The 16756-nt window shown below is 49.5% G+C and overlaps 1 pseudogene; it reads left to right on the top strand.

The window, feature by feature from the left end:
- Positions 1 to 721: 721 nt before the first annotated feature.
- LOC140394566 (protein phosphatase EYA4 pseudogene) lies at positions 722 to 15173 on the top strand (annotated as a pseudogene).
- The last annotated feature ends 1583 nt before the right edge of the window (positions 15174 to 16756 follow it).

Here is a 16756-nt window from a genome sequence, read left to right as displayed (position 1 = left end):
GCTTCTTTCACCTGGAATGACAGCACAATGCCTCAAATTCAACCAGAAACTGAAAGTAACCTCCGCAAATCCCTGCAACAAGCAGTTAGCACCGCCCAAAGTGATGACACAGACCTTGAATACTACGACACCGACCTTTGTTTTTTCTCTGGACATCGCAAGCCCCATGCCAGCTCCGACACAAACAGTGATGATATGGTCCTAGAGGACTACGACTCGGACAAAGGTTTTTTCACAAGAAATGGCGACCCCCGTAGTAAATCCGACGCAGACGCGGACTCGTTCTTTGGATTTGAGGATCTTCAGCCCAGCATATATGACATCCCGACTCGTGAGTGCAGGATTATGCTGCGGCCTGACACCAAGAGACAGAGAGCGGTACAAGCCCACAGAGAGCGGCCTGCTGCCACACAGAGAGTGGTCCACGCACTGCTGAGGGTTCCCGACTCCACAATAGAAGACACGCAAGACTCCAGAGCGCAGTCCTTGCATGAACAAGAAGTGACTCCAGTATCACAAGCCTCCACAGCGGGCTCGTGTACAGCCTCCACGATTGAAGCAACGCGAGACTCCAAAGTGCAGTCCTTGCAGGAACAAGACCATGAAGGTCTAGCAACCTCCTCTGACCAACTAGCAGCAGACGATGCAAGTCTGCCATGCTCAAGTACACAGCAAGAAGACTATGACAGTCTACCATGCTCCAGTGCACAGCAGGACGACCATGACGGTCTATCATGCTCCAGTGAAGAACACAGCGACTATGACGGTCCACCCACATTGTCGGAGTCACAAGAAGAAGACTCTGACAGTATACCCAAGTGAACAAGAAGCTACTGAGGCTCTATCCACTGTATGTGAGATTAGTGACGACAGCATCTCACTTCCCATGCAAGATGTGCAATGTGACAGACCTCAGCTTGTGTGTACAGAGGCACTCGACGATCACTGTGAGACCACTGGTGACTCCGGTGACACCACGTTACTTCCAACCTCATTCGCTCGAACCTCTCCACAAGTCAATGCATTCCTGCATGTTCTGACTCCAGATGTGGAGCTTCAAGAAATCTCAGCTGACTCCAGTGAACCTGCTAAGACTCCGGACGGGGAGCACCAACAAACCAACACTGACTCAGGTGAAACAGTCCAGACTCCAGGTGGAGAGCAACCAAACGCCAACTCTGATTCACGTAAGCCGGACTTTACTCCAGACAGGGAGTGCCACAAACTCAGTGACGGCACGCTCAGGGTGACGACGATGACAGGAGATGGATCACTTGACAATTACACTGGTTCAGTAATAACAAGTACATAGAACATAGAACATAGAAAATACAGCACAGAACAGGCCCTTCGGCCCACGATGTTGTGCCGAACCTTTGTCCTAGATTAATCATAGTTTATCATTGAATTTACAGTGCAGAAGGAGGCCATTTGGCCCCCCGAGTCTGCACCGGCTCTTGGAAAGAGCACCCCACCCAAACTCAACACCTCCACCCAACACCAAGGGCAATTTTGGACACTAAGGGCAATTTATCATGGCCAATCCACCTACCCTGCACATCTTTGGACTGTGGGAAGAAACCGGAGCACCCGGAGGAAACCCACGCAGACACGGGGAGGACGTGCAGACTCCGCACAGACAGTGACCCAAGCCGGAATCGAACCTGGGACCCTGGAGCTGTGAAGCAATTGTGCTATCCACAATGCTACCGTGCTGCCCTTAAGAGCAAATAAATCTACACTATATCATTTTACCGTAATCCATGTACCTATCCAATAGCTGCTTGAAGGTCCCTAATATTTCCGACTCAACTACTTCCACAGGCAGTGCATTCCATGCCCCCACTACTCTCTGGGTAAAGAACCTACCTCTGATATCCCTCCTATATCTTCCACCTTTCACCTTAAATTTATGTCCCCTTGTAATGGTTTGTTCCACCCGGGGAAAAAGTCTCTGACTGTCTACTCTATCTATTCCCCTGATCATCTTATAAACCTCTATCAAGTCGCCCCTCATCCTTCTCCGTTCTAATGAGAAAAGGCCTAGCACCCTCAACCTTTCCTCGTAAGACCTACTCTCCATTCCAGGTAACATCCTGGTAAATCTTCTTTGCACCTTTTCCAAAGCTTCCACATCCTTCCTAAAATGAGGTGACCAGAACTGTACACAGTACTCCAAATGTGGCCTTACCAAAGTTTTGTACAGCTGCATCATCACCTCACGGCTCTTAAATTCAATCCCTCTGTTAATGAACGCGAGCACACCATAGGCCTTCTTCACAGCTCTATCCACTTGAGTGGCAACTTTCAAAGATGTATGAACATAGACCCCAAGATCTCTCTGCTCCTCCACATTGCCAAGAACTCTACCGTTAACCCTGTATTCCGCATTCATATTTGTCCTTCCAAAATGGACAACCTCACACTTTTCAGGGTTAAACTCCATCTGCCACTTCTCAGCCCAGCTCTGCATCCTATCTATGTCTCTTTACAGCCGACAACAGCCCTCCTTACTATCCACAACTCCACCAATCTTCGTATCGTCTGCAAATTTACTGACCCACCCTTCAATTCCCTCATCCAAATCATTAATGAAAATCACAAACAGCAGAGGACCCAGAACTGATCCCTGCGGTACGCCACTGGTAACTGGGATCCAGGCTGAATATTTGCCATCCACCACCACTCTCTGACTTCTATCGGTTAGCCAGTTCGTTATCCAACTGGCCAAATTTCCCACTATCCCATGCCTCCTTACTTTCTGCAGAAGCCTACCATGGGGAACCTTATCAAATGCCTTACTAAAATCCATGTACACTACATCCACTGCTTTACCTTCATCCACATGCTTGGTCACCTCCTCAAAGAATTCAATAAGACTTGTAAGGCAAGACCTACCCCTCACAAATCCGTGCTGACTATCCCTAATCAAGCAGTGTCTTTCCAGATGCTCAGAAATCCTATCCTTCAGTACCCTTTCCATTACTTTGCCTACCACCGAAGTAAGACTAACTGGCCTGTAATTCCCAGGGTTATCCCTAGTCCCTTTTTTGAACAGGGGCACGACATTCGCCACTCTCCAATCCCCTGGTACCACCCCTGTTGACAGTGAGGACGAAAAGATCATTGCCAATGGCTCTGCAATTTCATCTCTTGCTTCCCATAGAATCCTTGGATATATCCCGTCAGGCCCGGGGGACTTGTCTATCCTCAAGTTTTTCAAAATGCCCAACACATCTTCCTTCCTAACAAGTATTTCCTCGAGCTTACCAGTCTGTTTCACACTGTCCTCTCCAACAATATCGCCCCTCTCATTTGTAAATACAGAAGAAAAGTACTTATTCAAGACCTCTCCTATCTCTTCAGATTCAATACACAATCTCCCGCTACAGTCCTTGATCGGACCTACCCTCGCTCTAGTCATTCTCATATTTCTCACATATGTGTAAAAGGCCTTGGGGTTTTCCTTGATCCTACCCGCCAAAGATTGTTCATGCCCTCTCTTAGCTCTCCTAATCCCTTTCTTCAGTTCCCTCCTGGCTATCTTGTATCCCTCCAATGCCCTGTCTGAACCTTGTTTCCTCAGCCTTACATAAGTCTCCTTTTTCCTCTTAACAAGACATTCAACCTCTCTTGTCAACCATGGTTCCCTCACTCGACCATCTCTTCCCTGCCTGACAGGGACATACATATCAAGGACACGTAGTACCTGTTCCTTGAACAAGTTCCACATTTCACTTGTGTCCTTCCCTGACAGCCTATGTTCCCAACTTATGCACTTCAATTCTTGTCTGACAACATCGTATTTACCCTTCCCCTAATTGTAAACCTTGCCCTGTTGCACGCACCTATCCCTCTCCATTACTAAAGTGAAAGTCACAGAATTGTGGTCACTATCTCCAAAATGCTCCCCCACTAACAAATCTATCACTTGCCCTGGTTCATTACCAAGTACTAAATCTAATATTGCCCCTCCTCTGGTCGGACAATCTACATACTGTGTTAGAACAGCTTCCTGGACACACTGCACAAACACCACCCCATCCAAATTATTTGATCTAAAGAGTTTCCACTCAATATTTGGGAAGTTAAAGTCACCCATGACTACTACCCTGTGACTTCTGCACCTTTCCAAAATCTGTTTCCCAATCTGTTCCTCCACATCTCTGCTACTATTGGGGGGCCTATAGAAAACTCCTAACAAGGTGACTGCTCCTTTCCTATTTTTGACTTCAACCCATACTACCTCATTAGGGTGATACTCCTCGAACTGCCTTTCTGCAGCTGTTATACTATCTCTAATTAACAATGCCACGCCCCCACCTCTTTTACCACCCTCCCTAATCTTATTGAAACATCTATAACCAGGGACCTCCAACAACCATTTCTGCCCCTCTTCTATCCAAGATGGCCACCACATCGTAGTCCGAAGTACCGATCCATGCCTTAAGTTCACCCACCTTATTCCTGATGCTTCTTGCGTTGAAGTATACACACTTCAACCCATCTCCGTGCCTGCAAGTACTCTCCTTTGTCAGTGTTCCCTTCCCCACTGCCTCATTACACGCTTTGGCGTCCTGAATATCGGCTACCTTAGTTGCTGGACTACAAATCCGGTTCCCATTCCCCTGCCAAATTAGTTTAAACCCTCCCGAAGAGTACTAGAAAACCTCCCTCCCAGGATATTGGTGCCCCTCTGGTTCAGATGCAACCCGTCCTGCTTGTACAGGTCCCACCTTCCCCAGAATGCGCTCCAATTATCCAAATACCTGAAGACCTCCCTCCTACACCATTCCTGCAGCCACGTGTTCAACTGCACTCTCTCCCTATTCCTAGCCTCGCTATCACGTGGCACCGGCAACAAACCAGAGATGACAACTCTGTCTGTCCTGGCTTTTAACTTCCAGCCTAACTCCCTAAACTTGTTTATTACCTCCACACCCCTTTTCCTACCTATGTCGTTGGTACCAATGTGCACCACGACTTCTGGCTGCTCGCCCTCCCCCTTAAGGATCCTGACGACACGATCCGAGACATCTCTGACCTTGGCACCCGGGAGGCAACATACCTTCCGAGAGTCTCGCTCGCGACCACAGAATCTCCTATCTATTCCCCTAACCATTGAATCTCCTACAACTATTGCTTTTCTATTCTCCCCCCTTCCCTTCTGAGCCCCAGAGCCAGACTCAGTGCCAGAGACCTGGCCGCTAGGGCCTTCCCCCGGTAGGTCATCCTCCCCCAACAGCATCCAAAACGGTATACTTGTTTTGAAGGGGAACGGCCACTAGGGATCCCTGCACTGTCTGCCTGTTTGTTTTTTTCCCCCTGACTGTAACCCAGCTATTCTTGTCCTGTGCCTTGGGTGTGGTTACCTCCCTGTAACTCTTCTCAATCACCCCCTCTGCCTCCCGGATGATCCGAAGTTCATCCACCTTCAGCTCCAGTTCCCTAACACGGTCTTTGAGGAGCTGAAGTTGGGTGCACTTCCCGCAGGTATAGTCAGCGGGGACATCGGTGGTATCCCTCACCACCCACATCCTACAGGAGGAGCATGCAACTGGCCTAGCCTCCATCCCTTCTTACCTGACAGAATATAGCTGCCCTGTGGACTAACTAGATCTCCGCCCTCCGACTCTGCTCCCAGTCAGCTACACTTTCTGTAAACTCCTGGCTCTCTTCTCACTCTTTGCGGAAATGTCGGAAACAAAATGAAAGCAGCACCTTACTCCCTCCTCACCTAACTCCCTCGGTCACCAAACTCTTACTATAGCACTCAAAATGCACCAGATTCAGCACTCCCTCGGTCACCAAACTCTTACTATAGCACTCAAAAAGCACCAAATTCAGCACTCAGTGCAAACCTGTAATGGCTACAGTCCAAGAGGAATACATCAATATTCACCACAGCTATATCCTTCCAAGCCATACCCACACATTATTTCCACACCAGTAGTGCAGCCAATGACAGCTCATCCTGGACAAACCCCGTATTCAGCCATGCAGCAGCCAGCAGTCTATGCAGCATATTCTCAAACAGGCCAGCACTACGGATCGCCCACTTATGGAATCAAGACCGAAGGAGGACTACCGCAAGCACAATCGGCACTGCAGACTGGATGCCTTACTTACAGCTCAGGATTTGCTGCACCCCAGCCTGGCCAGATGGCATATTCCTATCAGATGCAAGGTTCTAGTTTCACACCATCACCAGGTATTTATGCGAGCAGCAATTCTGTTTCCAATTCGACAAGCTTCAACAGTTCTCATCAGGATTACCCTTCCTACACTGCATTTGGCCAAAACCAGGATGCACAGTATTATCCAACTTCCACATATGGCACATACATGCCCTCGAATGATACTGTTGATGGTACCTCTTCAACGTCAACGACTTATCAGCTACAAGATGCCATCCGACAGCACCACCACAAACATTTAAAAAAAAAGACTCCAAATCAGACAGTGAAGTGATTTGACCACTTCTTGGTTCCTGATACACAGGGACACCGATAGCGTTCACAAGTTATCTCCACGTCTGAACCTTCCTTTGTCAAGTACACCACAAGGAAGCCGCTTATGCTACCCCTAGAGCATAACAAGACACTTTCTATCGACTTCCAGAATGGAGTCCACTAGCTGTTGCCTAGCCACCCTCTCTTCCCTATCTCTGCTTGCCTTGTAGGCTATGATCTCTCCTCTGATCACGGCCTTCAATGGCTCCGAAAACGTGGAGGGTGAGACCTCCCCGTTTTGGTTGTTACTAACGTAATCGCCTATGGCCTGCAATATGTTTTGGCAGAAAGCCTTGTCGGCCAGGAGGTCCGTGTCCAGCCTCCATGTGGGGCACTGGGCCCAGCCTGTCTCCAACCTCACATCCATATAGTGTGGAGCGTGGTCAGAGATAACAATCACGGAGTAGTCCGTTCCCGTGATCCCTGGAAGCACCGATTTCCCCACTGCAAAGGAGTCGATACAGGTGTATACCTTGTGGACCTGCGAAAAGAACGAGAACTCCTTTTCTCCCGGGTGCAGGAACCTCCATGGGTCCACCGCCCCCGTCTGTTCCATGAAGGCCCCTAGCTCCCTAGACATGCCAGACATTTTCCCCATTCTGGGGTTTGATCGGTCGGTCAGTGGGTCCTGTACACAGTTGAAGTCGCTCCCCCACGATCAGTCAGTGTGTGTCAAGGTCGGGGATTTCCGCCATGGTCTTCTTTATCAATTCTGAGTCATCCCAGTTGGGAGCGAACACATTTACCAGTACGACCAGTGCCCCTTCCAGGACACCGCTGACCATGACGTACCGTCTCCCTGGGTCCGTAACTGTCTTGGTTTCCGTAAACCTCGTCCTTTTGCTAATTAATATCGCTACCCCCTGAGCCCTCGTCCCGTAGCAGTAATGGTAGGTCTGTCCCACCCGGCCCTTCCTTACCAGCAGTAGGTCCTTCTTCCTCAGGTGCATCTCTTGTAGGTAGATTATGTCTGCTTTTAGGCTTCTTAGGTGGGCGAACACTCTGGATCTTTTCACTGGGCCGTTGAATCCCTTTACATTCCAGGTAACAATCCTGGTGGGGTCCTGTGGGATCACCCATACTTACCTGGTGGATGCGCTCCTGCACTCCGGGGTTTCACTTTGCTAGGGGGCCGTCCAAAATGGCCAGGGTCACTGCTCTCACCATGGGGTCGGGCCCCAGCGCTCTGCTTTTGCCCAGGGGGCACCCAATGTGGCCACCATGGGTATACGCCACACGGGTACGCCCCTGTGCTCTGGGGTCTCCCTTCGCCCTGATGCCCTCTCGAGTGGCTGTTTGCGGCGCCCTCTTGGTTCCTCGCCCTGCTCCATGCCCGCCGAGGCCTATATCTGTCCTGCTTCACTATCTCACCCTTCTCTTTGTTTCTCCTTTGTTCTGCATTCTCCCCCAGACTCCTCTCCCCCTATCCCCTGTCCCTTTGTACCCCCTTGCGTTCTCCCCCCCTTCTGCCCCTCCCTCCCCTCCTTGTGCCAGGCGCCCCCCCCCCCCCCCGCCCCCGAGAGGAGCGCCACGGCCCTCCTTCCTTCCTGCCCTCCCGTGCTGGCCCTCCTCGCTAGTACGGTGGCCCTTCTCCCAGCATTTGCCCAGTTCTGGCCTGTTTAACCTTTCTCCCGGTCCTTGTCTCGCCCTCCTGTTTGCTTTTCTCACCCTCATTTCCCTCGCTCCACTCCTCCGCCATTGCATTGAGAGAGGAGACAAGCTCTGAAACAAGACAGCACAGTCTCGCGCAAGGCATAACGCACATGTACACAGTTCATGAGTCCATTGTCCTTGTTTGCGGTCTGTCCTCTGCCCTTTGTTCTGGTTTTCCCTTCCTTTTCCATCCCCATGTCTTTCTTTGCGGTTGCGAGTGCTCCTCCCCCAGCTTGTTCGCTCTAATGAACTCACCACCCGCCGCTGGGGTGTTAAAATGCAGCTCTTTCCCCTCAAATATTACCCAGAGTTTGGCCGGGAATAACATCCCAAATTTTTCCTTGCTTTTGTGCAGTGCTGATTTCGCTTGTTGAATTCAGCCCTTCTTTTGGCCAGGACCACCCCAATGTCCTGATACACCCTTATGGTCTTCCCTTCCCACGTGCTCTGTTTTGTTTGCCGGGCCCACTTTAGGATTCTCTCCGGGTCTTGGAACCGGTGCAGCTTCGCAATAATTGCTCTTGACTGGTCCCCGGCTTTGGGCTTGGGTCGGAGCAATCTGTATGCCCTGTCTATTTCTGGTGGGTTTGGGAATACTCCTTTCCCACTAGCTTGCCCATCATTTGGGTGATGTAGCCTGTTGGGTCTCTGCCCTCTATCCCCACTTGCAGACCCACTATTTTAACGTTCTGCTGTCTGGACCTATTTTCCTGGTCCTCCACTTTCCCTCTTAGGCTCCCCTGGGCCGTTACTAACCTTTTGACCTCGGCTTCTAGGGTTAGCACCTAGAATGCCCGCCAAGGCCTATATCTGTCCTGCTTCACTATCTCACCCTTCTCTTTGTTTCTCCTTTGTTCTGCGTTCTCCCCCAGACTCCTCTCCCCCTATCCCCTGTCCCTTTGTACCCCCTTGCGTTCTCCACCCCCTTCTGGTCTTAGGCAGGCCTCTCCAACTCCAGAATCGTTTTTTTCTGCTCATTCACTTCCCTTTCCAGGCCTTCGATGGTCTGCTGCATTTTGTGCGTCGTCTCCTTCATCATTCCTTGGAGCTCTGACCAGAGTGCCTCCTTTATGTTGGTCGCTGCGTCCTGCTCACGCTCCGCTGCTTGGTCCGCCATCGTTTTCCCTTTCAGGCTCGCCTGTACCTCCGTCTCATCTTGTGGGGCCTGCCTGTGCGTCGGCCACTCATGCGCCTTACCCTCGCTGCGGCTGCTTGCGTCTCGCTGTCCTTCGCTTTGGTGTTTTTCTTTCCTCCTGTCTGTCTCTCTTTCTTTCCCCACTGCTGTTCCTTACCCTGGGGTTGCTCTCGCTTCCCCCGCTCCTCTGCTCTCGCTGGGTCTGTCTCGGGCTTAGGGTTTCCCTTTTGTTTTGTTGGGGAGGGTGGAGGTTGTGGCTGGTTAGTTTGCTCCCTTCCTTCCTTCCTCTCTTTCCTTGTCCCTCTATTTATGCATTTACTTGTATTTTTCCCCCTTCTCCGTCTCTTTTCTTCCCCCCTTCCTTCTCACTGGGTCAGGAGGGTTTGGGAGAGACGTTTCCTGGTGCGGACCGGAGTCCCTCTTTGTCTCGCCGCTCACCAGGTGGTCGCTGCCGGTCCGTTGCGAGGGGGGGGGGGGTGTCTCTCTCTCTGTCTCTCTTGCTCTTTGGCCCGAAGGCTCCGCTCCCAAGCGCTTGAGTCTCTGGCTTCGCGGTCCGGGCTGCCGCTTCTCTTCTGCCACCCACGTTCTGCTGTGCAGGGGGGGGGTGGCTCAGTCGGGCAGGCTCGCAGGATTGCGCTGTTAGGCACTAGTTCTGTTCGGGGACTCTCCTCGGCCACTTCTGAGCCTCCGGCTCCGGTTCCTCCCGCACCTTTTTAAAAATATTCTCCGGCTCTTCTCGCACACTTATTTCTCCCAAGGGCCTCAGCTTACTGTCGGTCCAGTCCCTTGCGGCTTTTTTCCTCCTGTTCGTACCTTCGGAGGAGTGCTGCGTGGGTTCTTTCTTTTTTTTTATATAAAAAAACAAGAATAAAAATACCCCCGGGTCTAAAAAACAAAACAAAAAGAAAAAAATCCTGAAAGTTTAGTCCTTTGGCGGGAGCACGTCTTCCCCCTACAGAGCTCCACTGGAAGTCCCGAAGCTTGTCTTTTGAACATTACTCGTCCCGCTCCCAATATTTTTCACTGAGGCCTTGTTTGAATCTGGCTCTTGGTTTATCTGCCTATCACTTTTCTTATTCCCCTTTCTGTCTTTTGTTTTTGCCCTTATTTCCTCCTCCTCTGACTACTTGCACATGGCTTTTTCCTCTCTTGCTTGATGCAGAAATCCAAAGCTTGTAACAAAACTTTGCTTTCTGGAACAGACTAACACTTTTCTCTGGGGGTAATTAGAGTTCACTTTGCTTCTTTCACTCGCTCGTTCTAAGCACAGAACATTAATGGCGGGGTTTGAGTATTGTTGAGAGGTTTGAGAATTGTTGGGGGAGTTTTGAGTATTGTTGGAGGCTTTGAGTATTGTCGGGGGGGTGGTTTTGAACATTATCGGGGGGGGGTGAGTACTGTTGGTGGGGTCAATGAGGTTGCCCTTCTTTTATCTAGATATTGATATGATATGCTTTCAGAGTGGCCAGGTAACAAGTGATACCGCCACAAGGTTCAACCGGGTATCGATCAAAGAGCCGAACAACCAGTTAGAAGATCAACGATACTTTATTTACACACAAGATTAACTTTACACATGCAACATAAACACTACGAGCTAAATTACACCTAACACTATGACAACCTATACTTAACTTCAGACACCCGGCTTAGGTCAGAGGAACAGTGGCCTTTGTTCGAATCTGGATCGGCTGGATCTGGAGAAGTAACTGTGGCTCGGCTAGGATCATCCGTCTGGTAGCGAGCGTTGAACTTGAACTTGCTTCTGGTCGTGGTGCTGCAGTTGGAATTGGACGTTGCCGGAGCATCAGGTTCAAAAGAGATCGAGAACATGGCAGTGTCTCTCTTTATCCTTGGGGGTTTCGCGCTCTTTTGGGCGGTCCTTAGGTTTGGACCCAATTAATTGGGCAGTTCTCGATCACTGCCTTCGATCTGAGCCAATAAAGGGGCGGGTGCCTTGATGGCTGGGCGTGTCCTAAGCGGTCATTGACCCTGCTGCTTATGCTTCCTGAGTAAAGGGAGTGGCGCCGAAATGTCTGCGATTGTATCGGTTACCTGAGTATCAATCCTTTGTCTTACGGAAGTGGGCCATCAAATGCTAATTGGTTGGGGGTTTTGATGCTGTCTGGATTTTCTGCTCACGAATATACATGCAGGCTCTGTGCCTGCCTGAATCTTATATTGTCCATATTTCCCTTTAGGATTTGTGAACGTCCATGTTTCTTGTTGTAAGTGGCCATCCCAGATGGCTACAGTCCGTCCTCTTGATCCTAAACGTGAAGCATGATGGATCACATTACTGAATCTTCTTCTGTTCTCTGGTATACTGGGTACCCTTAATCAAGGACACGTTCTATCCTACTCTGTCCCATAGATCGGAACATTTCCCTAAGTTTTCTTTTAATACATCACACATCGATAAAAATTCTAAGGGGGCACTATCACATTCACTCCCACCCTAACAGCACGGTGTGTATACCTACACCACAGGAACTGCAGCAGTTGAAGAAGGCAGGTCATCACCACCTTTACAGGGCAATTAGGGATGGGTAATAAATGCGGGGCTAGCCAGCGATACCCACATCCTGTGAATGAATGAAAAAAAAAGCAACAGTGAACATCTGGACATTCGCCACAGTTGCCATCATCAGATCTAAGCCAATGAAATGCTGTTCCCATGAGTTGATAGGAAAAGAACTCAGGACACAAATTTAAGGTTTTGAACTAAAGATACAGTGAGGAAAAACACTTTATTGGCAGCAAATGGTAATGATCTGTAATTCAATACCCATGAGGGTGGTGGATGCGGAGATGATCAATGATTTCAAAAAGAGGTTGGATGGGTGCTTGAGGGAAATAAACTTCCAGCGCAAAGGGGATATAGCGGGGAATGTGACTGACAAGATTACTCTGCAGGGAGCTGGGTATATGCTCAATGGGCCGTAAGTCTCCCTGTGCTGTAATAACTAGAGATCATAGATCATAGAATTTACAGTGCAGAAGGAGGCCATTCGGCCCATCGAGTCTGCACTGGCTCTTGGAAAGAGCACCCTACCCAAGGTTGACACCCCCACCCTATCCCCATTAACCCCACCCAACACTAAGGGCAATTTTGGACATTAAGGGCAATTTATCATGGCCAATCCACCTAACCTGCACACTTTGGACTGTGGGGGGAAACCGGAGCACCCGGAGGAAACCCACGCACACATGGGGAGGATGTGCAGACTCCGCACAGACAGTGACCCAAGCTGGAATCGAACCTGGGACCCTGGAGCTGTGAAGCAATTGTGCTATCCACAATGCTACCATGCTGCCCCGAACTTGTCTATATCAGCTACTGTCTGGGAGTAAAGTTTGTGTTCTGAAATGGTTGAATTCGATGTTGGATTGGAAACTTGTAAGTTTTTAAGTGAAAGTCGAGGTAATCTTCCTAGGGCTTATTCTGAGCATCACTGAAGTGGAATAAGAGGCTACGTGTAGAAAGATCAGAATGGGAGAGAGGGGAAGGGAGAAGATATTCACTGATACAGTGTTAAGCTGGGGGCTCGAACGGAGATGTTCCGCAAAATAATCACCCATTCTGCCTTTGAACACCCCAGTGTAGAGCAGACCATATTGTGAGCAGCGAATGCGGTGTGCCAAATTGAAAGATGTATACGTAGTTCACTGTTTCATCTGGCAGGAGTGTTTAGGGCCTTGGGAGGTGAGGAGACAGAGGCCCGGATTCTCCAATCCCGCAGCCAAGTTCTGACGCCGGCGTGAAAAGCTGAGTCAACCACTCCAGCGTCAATGGTTCACGATATTGAGGAATGCTCCTTTTCCTAGGGGGCGAGTTCGGCGCCGGAGTGGTCCCCGCAGCTCCAGCCGGGCAGAACGGCCGGCGCGCGTTTGTGTAGGCGCGTTACGGCCGGCGTGATTGCGCGCATGCGCGTGGGTTCCCGTCTCAGCGCCGTCCCCCGGGCAATATGGCGGAGCCCTACAGGGGCCCGGCATGGAGGGACATAAGCCCCCACGGAACCAGCCCACCCGCCGATCGGTAGGCCCCGATCGCGGGCCAGGCTACTGCGCCCCCCCCCCAAACCCGAGTCAGATCCCCCTCCCCGCGCCCCCCGCCCTCCCCCCCCCCCCCCCTCCAGGACGGTCCCCGCAGACACACCTTCCAGGTCCGCCATGTGGGACCTGAGTAACTCACACTGGCGGGACTCGGCCGAACTCAGCGGCCACTCAGCTCGTCCGGGCCCGGAGAATCGCCGGGGAAGTGCTTTCAACGGCCCGCGACTGGCGAGGCGGCGATCCCGCGGGCGCCCGAGAATCGGCACCTGAGAATAGGTAAGCCGACGTCGGGGCGCGATTCTCGCGTCCCCCCAGGGATTCTCCGATCCGGCGCGGGGTCGGAGAATCCCGGCCAGAGTGTTTGATAGGGCAGATGTTGCATTTTCTGCACATCTGTGATGCACACATGGCTTTTAATATATAAATCCATGCACACATTTTTATCTGGATGTGAGCTGTCTTGTAAAACACTTTCTCTGCTTCACTGCTCTCTAATATACTTTAACTGCTCCTTTAATCTGCACCATTTAGTTTAGAACAGGAACACTTTGTCTACATTTAACATTTTATTTTTCACCTTTGTAGAAAGTGGTGTGAGCTTGCTATCAGATTCGATTGAGAGTAATCATGGCGGAGACATAAAAAGGATAGTATGTCAGAACTCTCCTACTTATCTTCCCGGACAAAATACCCTTTATCAGAATTGTGAATACCTCAAAGAAAATAATAATTTCTGGTGAACTTTGAAACGTCAATACATGCCATCATTCGCAATTTTAAGAGAGCACGATTATCAGAAACAGACCCAGGATTGTGTGATGAGGAATCTGCCTCCTCACCTCAGCTATTGATAACGATGACTGTTCTCTCTTATTGATCAAACCATTCTCTTGTGTGGCGAATGGCTTATCTCAGCTCTACGTTGGGTAAGATTAAAGAGACAGTTTTCTATCAATCACAACTATTTCCAGCTCAGAGAGTACATCAATCATCCAATTCATTTTAATTCTGAGCTTTTTTTTTTGGATAGGTTCAGATGCATAGAAAGGGTTTGTGTCGAAGCTGAGTTATCAGATACATTTTTTAATCTCACCCTTTCAAACTGTAGAAATATCCACCTGCCTGTCACTCAGTATGTTACGGGGCTTGGTTTAGCACAGGGCTAAATAGCTGGCTTTTAAAGCAGACCAATTCAGGCCAGCAGCGCGGGTTCAATTCCTGTACCAGCCTCCCCGAACAGGTGCCGGAATGTGGTGACTAGGGGCTTTTCACAGTAACTTCATTTGAAGCCTACTTGTGACAATAAGCGATTTTCATTTCATTTTTTTTTCATGTCCAAGGATGTTTTTACAATGTGGCTTAAAGTTTAGGATTAGTTATTGGATAAATATTATCCAGGGATATCTAGGTATCAGCTTTTGAGTATATTTGTTCTAGGGTTTTCCCACATTTGACATTGTTAATGTTTCCGAAACATCCCCAGTTTCAGGATTCCAGGAAAAATAAGTGAACTGTCCTCTCGTTGGGATAATCACCAATGTTCACTCAGACAATAGCATCAAATAAAGCCATAAAGTGCACTGCATTTCTCCATGGGAAGCGAGTCCTGTGGAAAGATTGGAACTTCGAATTTGACGTTTGATACAACTCATTTTCCCGACACAGCCCAAAAAACTAAAAGGATGCCAGGTGAGAACTTAAACTATGTTATAGTCCCCATTGAGCCCAATAACGTTGAAAAAGAGGAGTTTGAATATACAGTTAAAAACAGGAAAGATGACATGACAAGATCTCACATTTTAAGATGTTTACTGTAAGAAACAGACTAAAAACACTTTTGACTAAACATTATTTTTATGGGCAACTTATACTTTAAGTGGCAGAACAGAAAAAAAAATACTATCCGGTATAAGTTGCACTATCCTTTAAGTAGACATTCAATTCCCCCAGAATCAGCCCAAAATTATTCTTATCTCCAAGGGTTTACTTCTGATGCTTTTCTTTCCCAATCTGGAATATTTTAATTCCAGAAGTGCCTTTCACAGCATGACTTTTCTCCCTTTACCTAAAGCTAGGAAAATCTTCCAACCTCATTTTAACCCTTCATGAAGTTGGTCTTTTCAACCCAATAGTACATTTCCAACCACATTCCTGCATGGTGAACCATAGAGATTTCAACCTCTAATTGCTCTCTCTTATGGATTCTGACGTGGGATGTGGCCATTGCTGGCAATGCCAGCATTTGTTGTCCATCCCTAATTGCCCTTGAAATGAGTGGTTTGCCAGGATCTTTTCAGGGGGCAGCTGGGAGTCAACCACACTGCTGTCTGTGGGTTTCCAGCGAAGCCTGTCCTCTCTCAAAGTTCATTTTCATGGCAACATGACTCACATAGGCCTTGTATCCAGGTAGAAATGCTGATTAGCTATCCTTCAGATCACAACTCTCTACTTTGGAAGTAAATGGACAGTCTAAAGCACAATTATTGACAACCTGACATTTTCAGCACTTTTCAAGGACGTTGGAGAATCACAATCTATCCACTGTTAACACAATCTGTTGCCATTGTCTCAAAGAATAAGCACCTTGTATCTTCTTTCCAGTAAAACAATCTGGATCCCCTTTAATCTCTAATAATCAAATCACCCAGGTTAGTTGTCAGGCAGACTTCAGAACAGGTCACATGATCCCCTTAATTTCATCTTAAATTAAAGACACAATACCAAAACATAATGGGTGTGATTTACCGGCCACATCCCACCGTATTCAGGATGGAACGTGGCCGGTAGATACCAGGAAAGGCCTCCCGAAATCTTCCGAGATGTTGCGATCTGGATCCCGCCCACAATAGGGTCAGATGCATCGAAAGAGTTTGTTGGTGGGACCCAGACTCGCATAACTAAAAGAGCTTAAAAGCCCACTTAGCCAAACTGCTGCTTTATTGAATGGCCATGCGGCACCTAACGGCTTTGCCAAGGAGACCCCAGCTGGGTGTGTTCAACACTGGTCCCCACAAGTGGGGACCAGACAGAATGCCACTGGGGAGGAGGGGGGGGGGTCTCCCAGGCGCTCGGTGGCCCCCGGGTGGTCGGCCTCTGGATAGGCTGGCACCCTGCCACCTCTGGTGCCACCTGGGCACCTTGGCACTGCCAGTCTGGCAATCTGGAATTGCCACCTGGGCACCCTGGCAGTGCAACCTGGGTGCCACCCTCCCAGGTAGTACTACCAGGCTGGCAGGGGCACTGCCATGGTGACAGGCCAGCGGTTCCAAGGTGCCAGGCTGGCTTTCTGCCCATGCCAGGGATCGGGTCCAGGCGTGCTCTGCTGGTATATGGTGGGTGCAGGCGGGGGAGGGGGGGGGGCCTCGATGATCCATCTGCTCGTCGGAGTTCCTCAGTGCAG

This window comes from Scyliorhinus torazame, chromosome 17, assembly GCF_047496885.1.
Source record: "Scyliorhinus torazame isolate Kashiwa2021f chromosome 17, sScyTor2.1, whole genome shotgun sequence".
In the NCBI taxonomy this organism is placed as follows: Eukaryota; Metazoa; Chordata; class Chondrichthyes; order Carcharhiniformes; family Scyliorhinidae; genus Scyliorhinus; species Scyliorhinus torazame.
This window is presented reverse-complemented; position numbering and strand designations above follow the sequence as displayed.